The sequence below is a fragment of the Mustela nigripes genome, chromosome 4 (genome assembly GCF_022355385.1).
Source record: "Mustela nigripes isolate SB6536 chromosome 4, MUSNIG.SB6536, whole genome shotgun sequence".
In the NCBI taxonomy this organism is placed as follows: domain Eukaryota; kingdom Metazoa; phylum Chordata; class Mammalia; order Carnivora; family Mustelidae; genus Mustela; species Mustela nigripes.
The window spans coordinates 46,276,947-46,294,760 of NC_081560.1; the positions used below are offsets into that span (position 1 = coordinate 46,276,947).

Here is a 17,814-nt window from a genome sequence, read left to right on the forward strand (position 1 = left end):
AACGATGCCAGTATTCCCAGGCTTTTAAGACTAAAATTTAAATGAGGAGAAAACTTGATTTTAAAACCTATACTCAACCTGGAGAGGATAACCTTGTAAGCAAAAAACAAACAAACAAAACAAAAAGAGAGACCAGCATTGTGAGTCAAGGACATGGCACTAGGCATTGTTAATAAATAAAACATAGTTTGAACAGTGTCTCAAAAACTGGTTGAGGTTTCATATTTTCCATTTTGTTTTTAGACAAAAAGTACTACCAAGAAGACTCATGCTCTCAATCCCCAGATTAATCTGCAAACTAATGAAATAATGCTACTATCAACCACAGCATCACTGTTTCTGTTAAAGGCTTTGTCTCACTTACCGAAGCCCACACCTAGTATTCATTCCTCTTTTCCATCTGAAATGACCAACTTTTCCTGAGACTTGGCTCCTTCTTTCTACTCTGCAATGCACACAAGTGATTCTGGAGCCTAGGTCCAGAGGCTGCGACACGCAAAGGCTGACAACGATGATGACAGCAATAAGACAAAGAGACGGGAAGGCATTCATGTGTGTCAGGCACTGTTCCAAGTTCTTGATGTGTCTTAGCTCCTACAGAAGGCACCTGAACAACCAGCCCCGTGATGGAGGCACTAGTTGTGAGTATTATGTCCACTTTACAGATGAGCTGCAGAGGGGAAATGTGCTGTTCACTGCTAGTGAAGGGAGAGCAGAAAGGAGAGGCCAGGCAAGTCAGGGTCCCTCTGTCATCGTGCTGGGCAGCCTCTTGGTAATGACATCACCTGGGAAAACAGTGCCAGTGAAAACCTAGGAATACAGAGCCAGTCCGCAGCTGGGTGGGAGAGCGGTCTGATGATCCTCTGGTCTGGGACCGTGGTAAGTGTTGCTTCACAAAGAGTGTAACAGCCAGAGCACGAAGGAGGGGGCAGCGAAGGGGTATCAGAAGGAAAAGGAAGGGAGGGTGTTGCTGCGGAGAAGGCTGGGGCCCAAGGAGCTAAGTGCTAGCTAGGCATTTGCCAGAGCCAGCAAGGACAGCCAGAGCTGAACGATGGACTCTGAGACCAGTCTGATTACTGGCTCAAATGTGAGCCAGCAGCCGCCTTGGCAAGAGGACGACTGAAAGCACTTAAAATGGAAACTGCAGAGAGTAACTCTAGCTCTGAGGCTGATACCCTCAACTGTAAACAGCTTGCACCTGAAACTCCCTCGTCAGGTGACATGGAACCTCCCACGAGGCGACCATGACGGCCCACCTCTTTTTTTCCAAGGGTCAGCCCCCTATTCTCCTTTTACACCGCCCTGCTGGCTGCAGGCACAAGGCAGGGTTTTCAGCCTATGGCCTCCCTTTGTGGACTCTGAAATAGATCAGGATTTTTGAAAATTGCTCAACCAGGAAAGGACTCAAAAGTAACAAAAATAACCAAGAGGGGGAAATTCCAAAATTTCTAGAAAGCTCAAGATGTTCCCAAAGTGTTCTACCTGTTATGGATGATAATGTAAATGGATCTAGACTTTCTTTTCTTGTGGTCACTCTTCTAGGTCCCTTGCATGGAGAGGCCAGTGGAAGCCTCTGGATCTGAGTGTGGGTTAGATCCTACGAAGTTACCAAAAGAATCTTACATCTGGATCTGGTGATATTCTCATCATTTCAGAACCTGCTTCCCCACCTCTCTGGTTGGCCCCTAGGATGCCAGACCTGGGTATTCCGTGTATGTGCTCTTATCTCTGTCGCCGCCCTGGGACCTCACTTGAGTTCTGGGCCCTGTTGATGAAAAGGGGAAAGTCCTATCTGGCAATTGGATGATGCAGATGGGCAGGACCCAACCAGCTGAGGGCTGGAACAGAACAAAAAGGCAGAGGAGGGCCAGTGTGCCCTGTGCTTGAGCTGAGACATCCATCTTCTCCCGCCCTTGGACACTGGCACTCCTGGTTCTCAGGCCTTTGAATTCAGAATAAATTAGACCACCAGCTTCACTGGTTCTCCAGCCTGCAGAGGGGAAATTGTGACTTTCAGTCTCCATCACCACATAAGCCAATCTCTATGATGAATCTCCTGAAAAATATATCTTACTAATTAAAAAATACATATCTCCTATTGGTTTTGTTTCTCTAGAGAACCCTGACAAATACACAAGGTGATGACCAAAGGAAGTAAAATTATGCCATTAATATAAAAAATAAAGAGGAGGGCAGGGAAGGGGAAGTGGGTAATAGAAGGGAGTTAAATCCTCATGTCTCACAGCAGTTAAGTCAATAGATGACTTCTCAATGTAACAGATAAATGAGCATGTTGGTATATTATTTAGAGATTTTTTTTTTTCAGCTCAGGCCCACTGGCTTGCAATTTTATTTTTGTTATGCAACTCTTAGGTAGCCAAGCTAAATACATATATTTAATTATATCAAAGGATCCAGTTAAGCTATAATCTCTAAGCCATGTTACAGGTCATAAATAGGACAAAGACGTCCTCACTGTAAACTGTAAATATCTGTTCAGAGCATCATGTAAGATTAGCTGTAATTATGCTGCTCTTCATTAAATTTAGAAGTCTATGAACCACTAGAGATTGTAATTTAAACTCAACACATCGCAAACAGACTACTTCCCCACGCCACTAAAATGCTCAAACTATACTTAGACTCACTCCACTGCTCTTCTGTGAGCATCAGTTTTCGGCTCTAGCTCATTTTTTTTAACCATGGGCATGTATTAGTTTGATGGGCCCACTGGGCTGCTCACCCAGTGTTGATTCCTGTTCATTTGCAGAACAAATGGGGGCAACAAGTGACCATCCTTGTCCACTGCCCCAGGGTCTCTCTGACCCCTCATCACTTTATGGCCCTACCGTGAGTCTTTTACAACACGAGTAAATCTGAACACCCAGGAGCAATCATTTCTGTCATTTCTTCTAAGAAGGAAGGCTGACCTTTCCCTCAGCCTCAGCTGAGTTGTGAACTGTCTACTGTGGATGTATGCAAGGCCTTCACGGAGTAAGATGAGTGGGACAGGAGGCACTGCTGGCAAAGATGTGAACATGAACATGAGCTGGGAAGAAGAAACCACTCTGAGTTACAACTCCCATGGGACCTATGGAAACATCCCCCTCTCATTTCAGCAGCCACGCTGAGCTCGCCCCAATACTGCATGGCTGAGTCCCTGCGAAGCACTCCAGGCATTCTCTCTCCAATCCCATCACCCCCTCCTCTACCAACCAGAAAACCTTCCCCAAACACCGTTTTCATCAGTCCCTCCTCTGGTTAAGAACATGTAGTGGTTCTGCTGGCTTAAATACACCTTCTCCACCATGTACTTTCTGAAAACCCTCATGGGTCTTTCTTTCACCTGCCCAATGTTTGCCTAAAGCAGCCCTATAATTCCACATATCTACAGTTTACAAGGCTCTCTCTATTATGACATGTGGGCTTCCAAGCAACCCTGAGGGCTAAGTGTGAATGTCTTCCTTTTTCACCACTTAAACCCTCTACCCAGTGACTGCTGTATGCCAGGAATTCAATTTGTAGTTGTTTGACTTTCCTCACTCTAAAGCACAACATTGTGGTCTAAGACTTTCTACAAAGATAGCCTCAGGTTGCTGCTCTTTCGGGAATGGTATCTAAAATGAATAAACAATAAGCAAACAGTATCTAAAATAAATACATGACAATCAGAACATGGCAGAAATATGACACTACTAGGTCAAGAAAAAGAAAAAAAAAGAAATTAGTCAAGAAGGCAGAATGAAGACTATTTGGTCTTCACTCCCTATCTTCTTTCTTATATATATATTTTAAACCTCTTTTGTAAAATTCTATTTCTTTGATTCAGAAAAATTTTGTTACATTTAGATGTATATGAATGAAAAGCCAAATGTAAGTAAATATAGGAAATCATCTTCACGCCATAATCTGCAAGAAAAGTATACAACTTTCTTGTTCTTCTAGCTTTGTCAGAAGGAGGCTTAGTGCTCTCACTCATTCAACAGAAAAAAAAAAATCACGGAGCAACTCCTCTGGGCAGTAACAGAGCAAAGGGGAAGCCAGATACTTCCATATATTACTAGCTGGTTAAGACTCAGAAACATGCCAGGAGAGCAGAAACACCCAGGATCTACTCCAACCTGCCTCTGGGCCTTGCTGGCACTTTGCAACATAGGTAACTTCAGAACATGCTGAAGTTTGTGGTCTAAGACATATGCTTCTGCTGCAGAACATCTCTATGCAAGGATTCCACAGGCACCTTAAACTCAACACCTCCAAAACAAACTCATCCTTTCTTCATATCATGCATCTCCTCCCCAAGCGTGTGCATGCATGCACACCTGCTCACACACACGCTCACACCTGCACTCCTCTGATATGGATCTCGTGATGTGGATCTCAGCACTACCCTTTGAGTCATGCAGGCTCAATGCCAACTTCCTATATTACACTCTTGATATTCTGTCATTGGTCAAATTTGCCTATTATCAGCTTTACTTGCGGGATATATCTAATTCCTGCTGCCCCTTCTGGGCCCACCACCACATTTTGTGTTCCTTCTTTGCTTCCCATCCCACACCACTTAAACCATGGCTCCATTCTTAGCAACACGAGGAGGTCAACCTTCAGGTGGGCAGGTGGAGGTAGGAAGTCTGAGAGCTACCAATTTAAATAGTCTCCTGATGGGCCTCCTGTTTCTGAAATCTCCACTCCCTAGTTAAACTTTCATGTGGTTTCTCTAATTTACTTTACATACAGATGAGACAACCACAGAATTTGGACAAAACTCACTAGGCATGGTGTTCGAGGCTGTCCAGAATCTGACCACCTTCCATGTTTCCACCACCCATCCCACACGTTTTCTATACTGTCTATACCCGCCCGGTTCCCCATTCCCTGTACTGGTCATGCCCTTGGCATCTCAGTGTCAGTACCCATGCATTCTCTAGGCAGGTTCTGCTCTTCTCCTTCAAGTCTGCCAACCAAAGTCACATTTCATCTTCCAAGGCCTAGCTATGAAGCCTCCCACAGGCTTCATAGCCTTCATAGCCTTCATTTTAACTCAGAATTTCAACTCTTATCCACTTATTGTACAATAGCCTCACATTTTGGAAGTTTAACCTAGATAAGCATATATCATCTGGGGGTTGCTAAGCCCTGGAGATTGAGAGGAGGCTGGCTCAGAGTCTTTCTTGATGCCCAAAGCCTCCCAAAGCTTTCTGCAAGCTCAGGGGAAGTTATGTCTCATGGGACATATGCTTCCATGTTCCTTCTTTCACACATCTTGTTCTGCTCTCCTCCTTATGGTCTCAAGAAACACAAGCCGTAGCCTTCTGGGAGCCTTTCCCTTCTTCCTCCACGCCCCTCAGGGAAACCCCTAAACACCTACACAAACCATTCATGAGCACAGGAGACTTTATTGAAATGTGGGTGGAGAACAGGAGGGCTTTCCATTCCAAGAGCCAACAACACCTCCACGCTGAGCACTGGGGCATCCCTGGCCCTCGAATGGCCTTTGCTCGTCACACCACAGGAGGATTCCATCTGGCCCAGAATCCCCTTAGTCACATTCCTCAAACCAGCATTCTGGCCCCTTCCCCCATCTCCCTTCTGAACTCTCTTTTCCCCGTGCCCAGCTACTTAGGCATGAAGCAAATCCTTCTCCTTGCTTTGTGTGGCACAGTGTAGCCATTCTTATTTTTTGACTCATTCCTGCTTTCAAGTCCCACTCTCCCTGTCAACCCCTCCACAGTCTGTCAGGATATGTTCCCCAGAAAGGTCTCGCCTCGGGAAGAATTCTGGCGCCCGTTGCTGAGATTCTATATTTCACGTCTTGACATACATCTGTCTTCCCCAAGTAAGTTCTATGAGGCAGAAATGATATCTCCGTTAACTGTTCTAGTGCTCAGCACAATGTCTTCTATATAACAAACACCGCGAATATTCACTAAAGTAAAATTAGTTCTTTAATGTGAAAATTAGGTATCAGTTCTTTTTTCACAGAATTTTTTTTTCATGAGAATCACAGAAGGCCCCCATTTGAGCACATGAAATGTGATTCACACAGCATATTCTTATTAGTGACACTCCTTGTGTATTTTTAATAAAATGGGGCCACCTCAAACCCTCCCTTAAAAATACAGTAGCACCTGTTTAACAGAACACCAGGAATTCTAGAGGCCAGCAGAAATAAATCGCAGGTCATGACAGCTGCAGTGAATCGAAATGAGATGTAGGCTTTCATTTTGCTTAATAACTGTCAAAAGTCTTCATGGCAATTATGACAGGGAAAGACTTTTGCATAAACTGAACAGACTTAGCATCTGAGGGAATGAATTGTAACAGAATAAAGGGGGAGGGCTATTTTTAGTTCACTTCTCTCAACTGTATTTTTGTCTTACACCTCCTAAAATTAGGCCTCCTCATGGAGGCCATATGTAATCAGAACGATGTAGGCTGTGGCAGCAATTGCTCCTGCAAGCTGAGACAGATCTCCAACCACTGTCCTTCCTTTGCACTGAAGGCTCTCAGCCTCCTTGGCATCTTGGGGACGTCAACCGTGCACCTTAAGGAAGGGGCTACACCCCGGATTGAGGAAAAGCCATTTAAAGACCACCAACCTACAGGCTCCCAGGCCAAGGACCGTTCAGATGACAAAGTATCTGGAAGTCACAGGACTACTAAGGAACAACATACCAATACAGTCAACAAACATCAAATAAACACCTTTGATATGCCCGCTACAACTCTGATGTCAAGCACATTTGATTCCATTTTAGCAACCAAAAATTCTTATAAAGGCAGAAAATATGTAAGACCCTGTAAAATATTAATACGTGAACATTTTTTTAATCACATTTAGAAAAATGCTACTAATCTTTGGTTATTCTGTTCATTTTAAGTAGCCATACTTTCTAAGAGATAGTTTTAAAGATGATGAATCTTTAACAAAACCCAGAATTTAAGTCTTGATGAAAAATCTGCTGTTGACATCGGGGAGGCTGTGCGTGTGCAAAGGAAGGAAGTATAAGGGAATTCTCTGTACTTTCCACTCAGTTTCACTCTGAACCTAAAACTACTTTAAAAAAAATAAAAAGTCAGTGGGGCACCTGGGTGGCTCAGTGAGTTAAACCTCTGCCTTCGGCTCAGGTCATGATCTCAGGGTCCTGGGATCGAGCCCCACATTGGGCTCTCTGCTCAGCAGGGAACCTTGCTTCCCCCTCTGTCTCTCTGCCTGCCTTTCTGCCTACTTGTGATCCCTCTCGCTCGAAAAAAAAAGAAAAAAAAAAGAAAGTCAGTTAAAAATAAACCACATATTACACAGATACATTTCAGATTCCAATGTTTAAATGGAACGATTTTAAGGAAAAATCATAATATTAAAGGACTCTAGGCATCAAGGTCATGGGGAAGGGGTGAGGTCAAGGAGTGGTGAAGCCCCAAATACCATTAACGCCAACAGCTGGTTCCCAAGTTGGAGGTCTGGAAAGGGTGTTTTAGGTGGTTGCCTGCACAGAGCTCTTGAATTTTTTTATTAACAAGTGAATTAACTGTTCAACCAAAAAAGAAAAACAAACAAACCATCGATGCCTACTACTATGAAAGGGGTTTAGGAAAAGTTCGTGGAGGCAGAATTTTAAACAATGGCGGTGTCGACTTTTTTGTGGAATGAGGTAGAACACAGTGAAATAAAAATCAAGAAAAATAAACTCATTTACTTCTATTTTTCTCAAATTGGAAAAAATCGGTGCCATAATCCTTTTTGAAAGAGCAACACTTTGGTTGAGCTTCTGAAGTGCTGGATCATGAGGGAGCAAAGTTTAATTGTACTATGTTACAGAGCCAGGGCAAAAGGGAAGGGAGGGCGGTGCCTAGGGTGCACAATGAGAAGAAGCAGAAGTTCCTGGAGTGAGTGCCCTGGCACTCCTGCTCTGTCATCCACTTGGTGAGCAAGGCAGCCATGTTAGCCCAAACCCTTAATGAAGAAGGCCGGTCATCACTCAGTTCTGGCTCAACCACACTCCCTACCCTTTGCTGTCATGAGTACATAGTCCTCCGTATTCTTACCTTTGCATGTGTCTTATCTAAGGGTGAAGACCAATGGGCTTCACTGATTTAGGAATCACAGAGCCTAGCATAATGATTTGCAAACAAACAAACAAACAAAAAAACCCAAAATACCAAACCACCCAAAACGAACAAACAAATTAAAAAAACAGACATTAGAGTCAATATGCCTATTGACTGGGAGGTTTTAACATTTACTAATGAAATGTAACAAAAGTAAAAAAAAAAAAAAAAAATTCCTCAAATCTTACGCTGCCCCCGAGGTTCCTACAGACCTGTATCCTGAGCCACTACTGTTCTGTACAAGGGTATGATCCATTTTTCTATGAGGAGCCGGTGATCCAGCAAGGCAAACTCAACACGAATAAGTAAGAACAACAAAAAGCAAATCAGAATATCTAGGCCGATCATGACCTTATTTCACTGGTTTTTAGAAGTATTATACTTCTTCGAATGTTAACATAGAAGGAAACAAAAGTTATTAAGTGTGGCCAACACTTAGGGAGAAGGAAATTATGCAGTTCGTAAGGCTGGATAAGGGAGATAATATAACAGAGGAGACGTTGTGGAGGAATGACCAAAGGTGGAAAGGAAAATATGTGTAAGCGCTCCTGCACCTATGAATGCAGGTGGAGAGCATGTGCGGTGGGTTTACAGGGGAAAACGACATAAGGAAAGCCTGGGAGGGAGTTATCTCGATCTAGCTAAAGCCCCGTGCAGGTACATGCCTGTATATATGAGAAACACAGAAAAGGATACAGATTCACAGACAAAGACACAGTTGCCAGATAAAATACAGGGTGCCCAGTCAAATGTGAATTTCAGATAAACAACAAAAAAATGTAAGTATCTCCATATTTGCTCCCTGCTTATACTAGAACAATAATTTTAGTTGTAGAATAGCTATGTAATTGAAATTCAAGTTTATCTTGGTGTCTTGTACTTTCTCTTTGCTCACTCTGGCGACAGTCATAAAGTGACAACAGAGGGAAGGTAGAGTGAGAAAACGGAAAGGAGAAAGAGAGAGGGAAAGTAAGATGATTGTTTAAAAAAATATTAACTTTCGCTTCTTGTGGTTTCTCAGGTACTATTAAACAACTGAAGTCATTTGGCACTTTTGCAAGGCCAGGTCTACACGAGAACCTCCCAAGGCTTACCCTGGGGTCTAGCCATGCACCTAACCAACCCTCCACACCACCCCCCGGCCATTGCCGCAAGAATTGGCTGGGACCAAGCGGTCCTGGGAGGGAGCCAGCAGCCGCTGTGCAGCGAGCAGGCAGAGAGATCTGCTCCGTGATGCTGGAAGACCGTCCCATAATGGATGCTAAAACGATCTAAGATTGCACGGAATAGACACAACTCTCGATCTGGGCTTCCAGGAACAGAAGCTATCTGTCGGTCCGTGGATTCTGAAATGCACGACTCCTGCTGCAACCTCAGCAGTTCAGCTCATTCGTAGCAAAGGCTATAGAGGAAGGTCGTGGGGGTAGAAGACCCCTTCTAGTCAAAGATTCTGTGTGCTTCTCAACAGTAGACAGCGTAAGACAAAACAGAGAAGCAAGAACAAACCCAACCAAAACAACAACAACAAAAGCACAAAAATTTGGGGTCAAGGAGGTGCACTTGCAGTGGCGGTTGACGAAACAAGCAGCAGATTCTGTCTGGGGCTGGCTGACCCTGGAACCAGATTTGCCCCCCGGGGGGCCCATTCCGGAGTCGTGGTGGAGTGGCCGCACAGGGGTGTCACTGAGTTGGAGGAGCCCTGAGAGGTCTCTGCGCGACCTATGAATGAAGGCACTGTGTCTTCCTTTGCTAGGGCTGCCACCAGAGTCCCACAGCCTGGCAATTTATTAAACAACAGAAATGTATTTCCTCACAGCTCTGAGGCTAGCAGTCTGAGATCAAGGTGTGGGCAGAGTTGGTTTCCTCAGAGACCCCTCTCCTCCCTCTCTGTGTCCTGATCGCCTCTTCTTTTTTTTTAAAGATTTTATTATTTATTTGACAGAGAGACCACAAGTAGGCAGAGGGGCAGGCAGAAAGAGAGAAGAAGAAGCAGGCTCCCCACTGAGCAGAGAGCCCGATGCGGAGCCCGATCCCAGGACCCTGGGATCACGACCCTAGCCAAAGGCAGAGGCTTTAACCCACTCAGCCCCTCCTGATCGCCTCTTATAAAGACACCAGTTCCACTGGCTTAGGGCCCACCCTGACGACCTCATTTAACCTTCCTTTTCCCTTTAAGGACCCTAGGAGTTAAGTTCTGATGTACTGGCCATTAGGGCTTCAATATATGAATTAGAGGGAGACACAATTCAGCCCCTAACAGGCCAAAACCGTGACCTGGTGTCTATGCTGTGCGACTGTAACCCACCTCCCACTTCTGGGTACTTCCAACCTCGGCTTAGGTCAGTTCTGCCTCAGGGTCCTCGACACACCACAGCGGGTCTGAGTTCCTCATACCTAAAACAGGACCCCCCCCCCCCCGTTTGACCCTGACCCATTTTAACAGTGCGTCAGGGTCAAAGAGATTTAAAATTAGTCCACCTGTTTGCCACACGGTGTTATCCATAACGACACAATACCAGTAATTACCGGCAGATGTTAACACCGCACGTTGGAATGCTCCACTCCATCTCCTAGCTTCCAATGTCATCCCACTGAGGATTAAAGAACCAAGCCACAGCTGAAAATTCTTTTGAGGGCCTCAGAATAGTGTTCTATAAATACAAAGAAAATTCTGGGAGGAGTACATCTCTGGTTCAACATTTTACATTCTTTTTATGCTGATGTCACCACCAGCAGGTGGCTTGCCTGGGTAACATGAGCTTCGGTGTCACCAGTGAGCCCCTGGGAGGGTGCGCTCTCATTCACCCAACACCCATTTCCGGAGCAGCTCCCAAGGCCAGGCACTACCCTTGGCATTGCCTGCTCTGCGAAGGGGAAGGCCGGCTCGACCTCCCTCCTTAGGGAGTTTCTCAATGCAGGGTGAAGACAGGCGATCAACAAATTGTCTCAAGGGCCGTGGTGTTTAAGCTTGGTAAGATGCTTCCCAGACATGAGTGCAGGAGAAAATGTGAACTTTCATTTTATAATGAGTTCACATGAATCCTACAGCCAGGGAAATGCTAGTGACAGGAAAAAGAGCATCCACATGCACAATAACAAGACCAACCAACACTCGTAGGGCTGTTCTTCGCTGCTAATAAGCACTTTACGTGTAATTCATTTAGTCCTTGCATCAGCCATTAGGAAGCAGATGGTATTTTAATAGAGAACAAAACAAAGGCACAGAAAGCTTAAGTAAATTGCTCAAGGCCACTGAGTTTCCAGGACAGGAGTACAGGAGGGCTGCGCTGGAAACTTCACCACTATGCTGTGTTACCTCTAAAGAAAGGGCTACACTAGTCAGGCAAAGGTCCCTGTGGAAATGGAAATGTGAGAAGCACCATCAGAGAAGGCATTCAGCCAGTGTTGTTTTCGGGCCTCCTAACCCTGGCTGCCTGGGACTTTTAGGGGATGTCCCAGCCACCTCTGTCATCACCGCAGCCCTGGGGGCCACATGGTGTAAGAGACAGCATGCAGATGAAGGAGTGCCGAGACTCCATGAGCTGTGTGACTCTGAGCAAGTACTTATCCTCTCTGGGCCTCAGCTCTTCCTCCATGAATTGGCGAGGACAATAGCAGAGGCTGCTGTGTCCCCACACCTCCCTGCTTGGCTTGACTTGGCTCATCGGCTGACACCACACGGCCCCCCACATGCTAACTGCTGGTTGGTCTCTGCTAGGGGAGTTCCCTGGATGGGCCTGCACTCCCCTGCTGGACTGCCCAAAGTGCCAGAGTGTGACAAGGGTGGGTGGACAAAGCCGCCAACCCCTCGCCCCTCACAGCACAATCCATGCAGATTCTAAGTCTCTCAGGGGTCTCCTGCAGGATGAAGTCCCACGTTCCCACACCCTCTTCACTTGCTTTCCTCTCTCCTCTATTCTGCTTCCTCACTCTCTTGCTGGGGCTTCCAGGAATCACCTCCCCCAAATAAACTACTTGCTCCCAGGCCCGTGTCTCCAGGTCTACTTCTAGGGAAACCAAAATTAGACAATGCTGATGAAAGATCCAATGAGGTTCTATGAGAAGTTGTTACATGGTCAAGCTCTTTCCAGTAGGATTACTATTTTGAGAAATAATACAGAAGTACGATTATAATTGCCATGGAAAAGCTTCCATGCCCGATGATTATGGATGCACCCCCTTTTTTTCCAAGCTTGTCCTCAAAACCTGTAACTTGGCCATCATGATGGGTCTGCGTCAGAAACTCCAACTACATCTGGCAGCAAACAGAGCCAGAGGTTTGGTGGAATGCACGGATTCCTCGTAAAGATGGGTAAAGGAGCCCGCTGCCAGGGAGCGGACAATATACAATATACAATATACAATATACAATATACAATATACAATGCAAGAAGTTCCAGCAGGTCAGAGGGGCCCTGAGGGTGAGTGCTCTGAACATCAAAGCAGAGAATAAGGAACTGGGTGCTGGTGATTCTTGCTGGTCTCGGTGTTCCTGGGGTCTGGGCCTTAAAGGAACACAATGCGGAACAGTGTATCCTAATATAGCTATTCATTTCACCTAAAAACTGAACTAAGGGAGGGTGTGCTTTTGTGTGAGCTTCGAGTTTTCATAGGAAATCTCATTGGTTCCTCACATCTGCCGCAGGACACAGGTCCCCTTTATCTCCCCATGGCCAGCCTCTCCCAGTATTGCACTGGAGAATCCAGCCTTTGAAGAATATGTTTAAAGACTTAGAAGAGCCTTTCTCTTTAGGCATTACCTAGCAACAATGAAAACGAAATGAAACAAATTCTCGACAAAGCCAAATGAAATAAAATCAATAGGGAGCCACTCCACCTCTCTCGGTGTAAGGACTGTCCCCATTGTGCAGCCTGAGAGGTGAAGGGCTGGGAAGCCCCAGATGACACAGAGGGCAGAGGTGAGGCAGATGTGTTGGGCTCCTGCAGCCCCTGCCCAAGGCCAGCCCAACCAGCGCCAACCTCTGGCTGGTCTCACCAACACACCTCTCGGTGCCAAAGAGCGGCAGGAAGGAACGCCATTGAATTTCATCAAGTTCCCTCAGCCTTCCATGTCAGTCACTTGACTACTATTCTTATCCAAGCCAAACAGTCCAAGCCCAGCCCTGTTACTAATGGAAAATGTATGTGCCTTGAACACAAAATCTTAGTGTTTGTGTTAACATAAAAATCAGTGGAAGGAGGGGGTGCTTTTGTGTGGCCCTAGCAAGGAGAAGCAGCCATGGTTTTTCCTAGGTGAGGGTCAGGAATTGATGATTCAAGGAAGTATTTGGTCAAAAATAGGGAAGAGGAGGTTGGGCTAAAGTGATACCACCAAGAAGGGAAAGAGGAACTGATGTGTGAGTTTGCATGCTCCTAAGAAATTACTGGAATGGAAATGGGAACACCAGTATGCCCAGAGGAAAATTCTGGACACCAGGAAATGATCGTCACATCTTGCTCCGTAGGCACCAGGGGACAGGAAAATCGCCTATCTCTGCCTCCTGGCCCCCACTCTCAGGATCCTCCTGAGGGCAGCCTTTCCGGGCAAGACAGGTAAGGCTCCTGGACCAAATGCCCCCAAAAGTGGGACTGACAACAAAGCAGCTGACATGGGAGGGTTTGCATCCTCATGGCAAGCAGCGTGAAAGCCAGTGAGACCATGATCTAACCCAGTCTGTGGGGGAATGGCGTCAAGGTGCTACCCCTCACAGAAAGGCACATCTGCCTGTGTCAGGCACTGGGCTGAGGTTTTCAAACCGTCATTCCCATTAATCCCTTTACCACCCCATAGAGCAGTAGTATTTCCATTTTGCAGGTGAGGAAACTGAGATCCAAAAGGATTTGCTCGGGTTCCATTAGCCACTAAGCTTGGGGTCAGGTCCATCTGACAGGGAAGCCTACAGCCTTCTCCTCCATGCTCAGGTGTCCTCCCACTCCTGGGGACAGTACCTGTGTGTCTAGAGAGCACAGTGCTCTCTGTATCCCCCACCACCCCACCGTGGAATCACCCCTACCCCCTCCTAACTCTAGCTTTCCACAGTTATTCTCAGGGGAGGGGGGGAGGGGGGAGGGGGGAAGAAGGGCTTATGCTCCCCTAGGTAAGTCCAAACCTGGCCTTTGAGGAGATGAGCCAAGACATGCCACATTTCAGTAGGTCTTTTCTCCTCAGCAACTGGCTTGTTTTTGTGTTAAATCCTTTCTGTGGATATGGTAAGCACTTTTGGTATACATTTTTAGCAATAGTTATGAACTAATGGCAAAAAAAAAGGGAGCTCACCTACCAGTCCTCACCGGTGTTTTTGCATGAGGGGCCCCTGAACTAAATGAATGGGTTTTACTGGGTCCCTTTGTTCTGTGTGCCAAGCCATGAGGGGCAGCTGCACTCCCCTCTTGTCACAGATCTGACCCCCAGCATGACTGTCCCTTCTCTTCTCCTAGTCAAACCAATGGTAGTTTCTAAAAAATGTGACAGTCTGCAATGCTCGAAGGGCAAAAGTCTGTATTTCACAGTTGTGAGGTTTAAATAAGTCCCTGGATGCCTGTGATCTGACTTCTTGGGAAGCCTGGTTCACCTGCTCGTGGACCCACACAGTTTTTTTTTATTTTGTTTTTGTTTTTTAAGCCATAACACATTTTCCAAGTTACCTCCACACCCTAAGTTTTTGCTTCAGAGCTGGTTTTAAAGTTTTCAAGTTCCTCTCCCCACCCCACCCTCCAGAATCCTTCAGCAACACAATAACAAGCAGCACACAGTCAGAAAGGGGACAAGGCTGAAGGTGAAAATTCTTATCTGGGTGGGGCGACCTTGGTGCCGAGGAGGGCTGCTGGCTGGGAAAGTTCTGCCTTAGCAATTCCCACGATGTCCTCTCTGCTTTGTCTGAGGAGAAAACAGCTAGCGGTGTCCTCATACCAAGGCACAGGACAGTAAAGGCAACAGTGTCACAAATCAATATTTGTAATCTGGTGCTCCTACCAGGGCTCCAGGTTGATTTAAATAAAAAGTAGCAAGGGAGACAGGGATGCCCAGCTCGCTGCTTCTATGACACTCCCCTTCAGAGTCCTTCCTATCAGTGCTCAGTCAGAGGAGGGAAAAACCAAAACATTCCATAACTCAGTGATTACAGATAGTATGTCTGCTGCAGGCAAGTGGCCATAAAAACCTTAACATTCATCTCTGGAAAAACAGGAGTCAGACTATATGACGGCAGAGGGGGAGCAGCACAGAATTTTAAACAGACGTTCTGTGCCTACATGGTTTTTATTTTTCTTAATTAAAAAGCATATAATAGGGGCTTTTGTGTGGCTCAGTCAGTTAAGCATCTGCCTTCAGCTCAGGTCATGATTCCAGGGTCCTGGGATCAAGCCCCACATCGGGCTCCCTGTTCAGCAGGGACACTGCTTCTCCCTCTGCCTGCCGCTCCCCCTGCTTGTGCTCTGTCTCTGACAAATATATAAATAAAATCCTTAAAAATAAAATAAAATAAAAAATAAAAAGCATATAATGGTTGGTCTCAATTATTCATTTGAATTAGGGAAAGCGTGCAACATAATACCCTCTTTGGGGGTGCTAAACTTACACCTCTATTTTGCATAATTTTGTTGATGTTAACAATTTTTTAATCATGGAAAATTAACATAGTGGAGTAGTATAATTAAAAAAATTTTTTTTAAGATTTTATTTATTTATTTGACAGAGAGAGCGATCACAAGTAGGCAGAGAGGCAGGCAGAGAGAGAGAGGAGGAAGCAGGCTCCCTGCTGAGCAGAGAGCCCAATGCGGGACTTGATCCCAGGACCCTGAGATCATGACCTGAGCAGAAGGCAGAGGCTTAACCCACTGAGCCACCCAGGCATCCCAAAAGTGGAGTAGTATAATGAGGCCCCATGTAGTGCTCCAGCTTCCACAATTATCCACGCACAGCCAATCCTGTTCTACCTTTACCCCGACCTGCTTTTCTCCTCATATGTTATATGAAAAACATATATCCTGGGCAATGGCAACATGGCAGACCTGGAGGCCTTTGCTTAGGCCATCTGTGCCATCCAGGCGCTGGGCTCCAGTGTGAACGGGGTGTTCTACTGCCTGAAGGATGGTATGCAGAACAAGGAGAGGCTGGAGGGTTGGGAGAGGGCCTTTACTGCACAATGAACTGGGACCGCAATGAGCTAGAATGTCTGAGCAATTTGGTAAGCAAGTCATCTGAGAACGATCTCTTTGTAACAGTGGGCTGTGAAGCCTGAATCCTGTGTGGGACAAAACTCCTCTCTAGTCAACTCCTTCAAGCATATAAATGGTCAAACCGGTTGCAGTCCCATGCAGGTCTGGCATCTGGCCTTTTGAATCAACAGTCCTTGAAATGCTCTGCTAACCAGATAGGAGTATCTGAGACCAAAAGCCAAGCCCAAGACTCTTGTGTTACCACCTCAATTTGTTGATGATGTGATCAGTTGCCCTGACAGGATATTTCCTGAAATGTCCATCCACTTATCCAGACCCAATCACACATCAGCAATGCTTCCAATATTTGAAATTTTTCATAATGAAATGTTGAACAAATACCTATGCTGAAGACATGCTGCACCCCCAAGGAAAAAAACACCACGAAACAGAAGAAAACTGCCTCATATGGCACACCAAACTGGTTTTAATGTCTTCAAGCATTTGGGGTAAAAGACTTTTCTAAAAGTCCTTGAATCAGAAATTAAGGACAGAAATGAAATGAAAAGGATTTAGTATACTCTAAAAAACTTGGAAGAAAATGATAAAACTGTTGCAGAAATTAAGACTAAATTTCAAGATGTCTGAGGAAGAAGATATTCACATGAAGTTTAGTAGAGAACACTGGGGAAAGGCAGGGAAACAACCGGAATAATGACAGACACTAACACAGAGAAGCAGAACAAGTCAGAAGGGACGTTGTTGAAGTGAGACGCAGGCAAAGAAGAAACAACATGCATATAATCAGAGCCTGAGGAGAAGAAAAATGAAAGAACAGAACAAATGGTCTCACTATGTAAGACTGTAAGAAAAATTTCTAAGTTAAAGAAGGGCTGAATCTGTACATCGAAAGGGCTTGCCAGATGCTTGGGAAAATTGACCAGGGACAGTCAAATCTAAGATACATTCTAGTACGCTAGCAGACTTCAAAGACAGAGAAAAAAAAATTCTCAAAGTTTCTAAGCAAAAAAAAAAAAAAAAAATCTAATAACTTACATTGCAAAAGAAATAGAGTGGCATCAGATGTCTCAAAAACAATACATAAAGCAAAGCAGTGATGGAGAGGTATTTTCAAGGAAAGCATGAATCAAGGATATATGTGTCTTTCAAGCAGCAAGGCCCAGAAAAACCATTTTAAACCATTTTAAACATACAAGAATTCTCAGCCTATCAGCCCATCTTTTGGAATCTGACAGAAGGTGGGCTCCATCCACCCAAGAACTAAGGGGGGAGCCTGAGCCTAAGGACTGAAAGTGAGCATGCGATGTGTTCAATGGTTGATGCAAGACTGTGTGTGTGTGGGACAGAGGAGCAAGGAAGGACACAATTAAGAATTGATAAACAAGAGGCTATCTAAGAAAAGTGGAAGTCTATGGGCATTAACATGTACAGGTACAAAGGTGAGCCTGAGAACAGAAATGGAAGCCTTCCTGAATATAGCCCATCAATCAATAATGGAGTGAGCAAGCAAAGACCACTTCACTC

The 17,814-nt window shown here is 45.3% G+C and overlaps 1 protein-coding gene and 1 pseudogene across 1 annotated transcript in view; one reads left to right on the top strand and one right to left on the bottom strand.

Moving 5' to 3' along the window:
* The window catches only part of WIPF3 (WAS/WASL interacting protein family member 3), a 77,041-nt gene that overhangs the window by 32,114 nt on the left and 27,113 nt on the right, over nucleotides 1–17,814 (bottom strand). The gene's annotated exons all lie outside the window — the stretch shown is intronic.
* Nucleotides 16,114–16,680, top strand: LOC132015320 (mediator of RNA polymerase II transcription subunit 27-like; annotated as a pseudogene).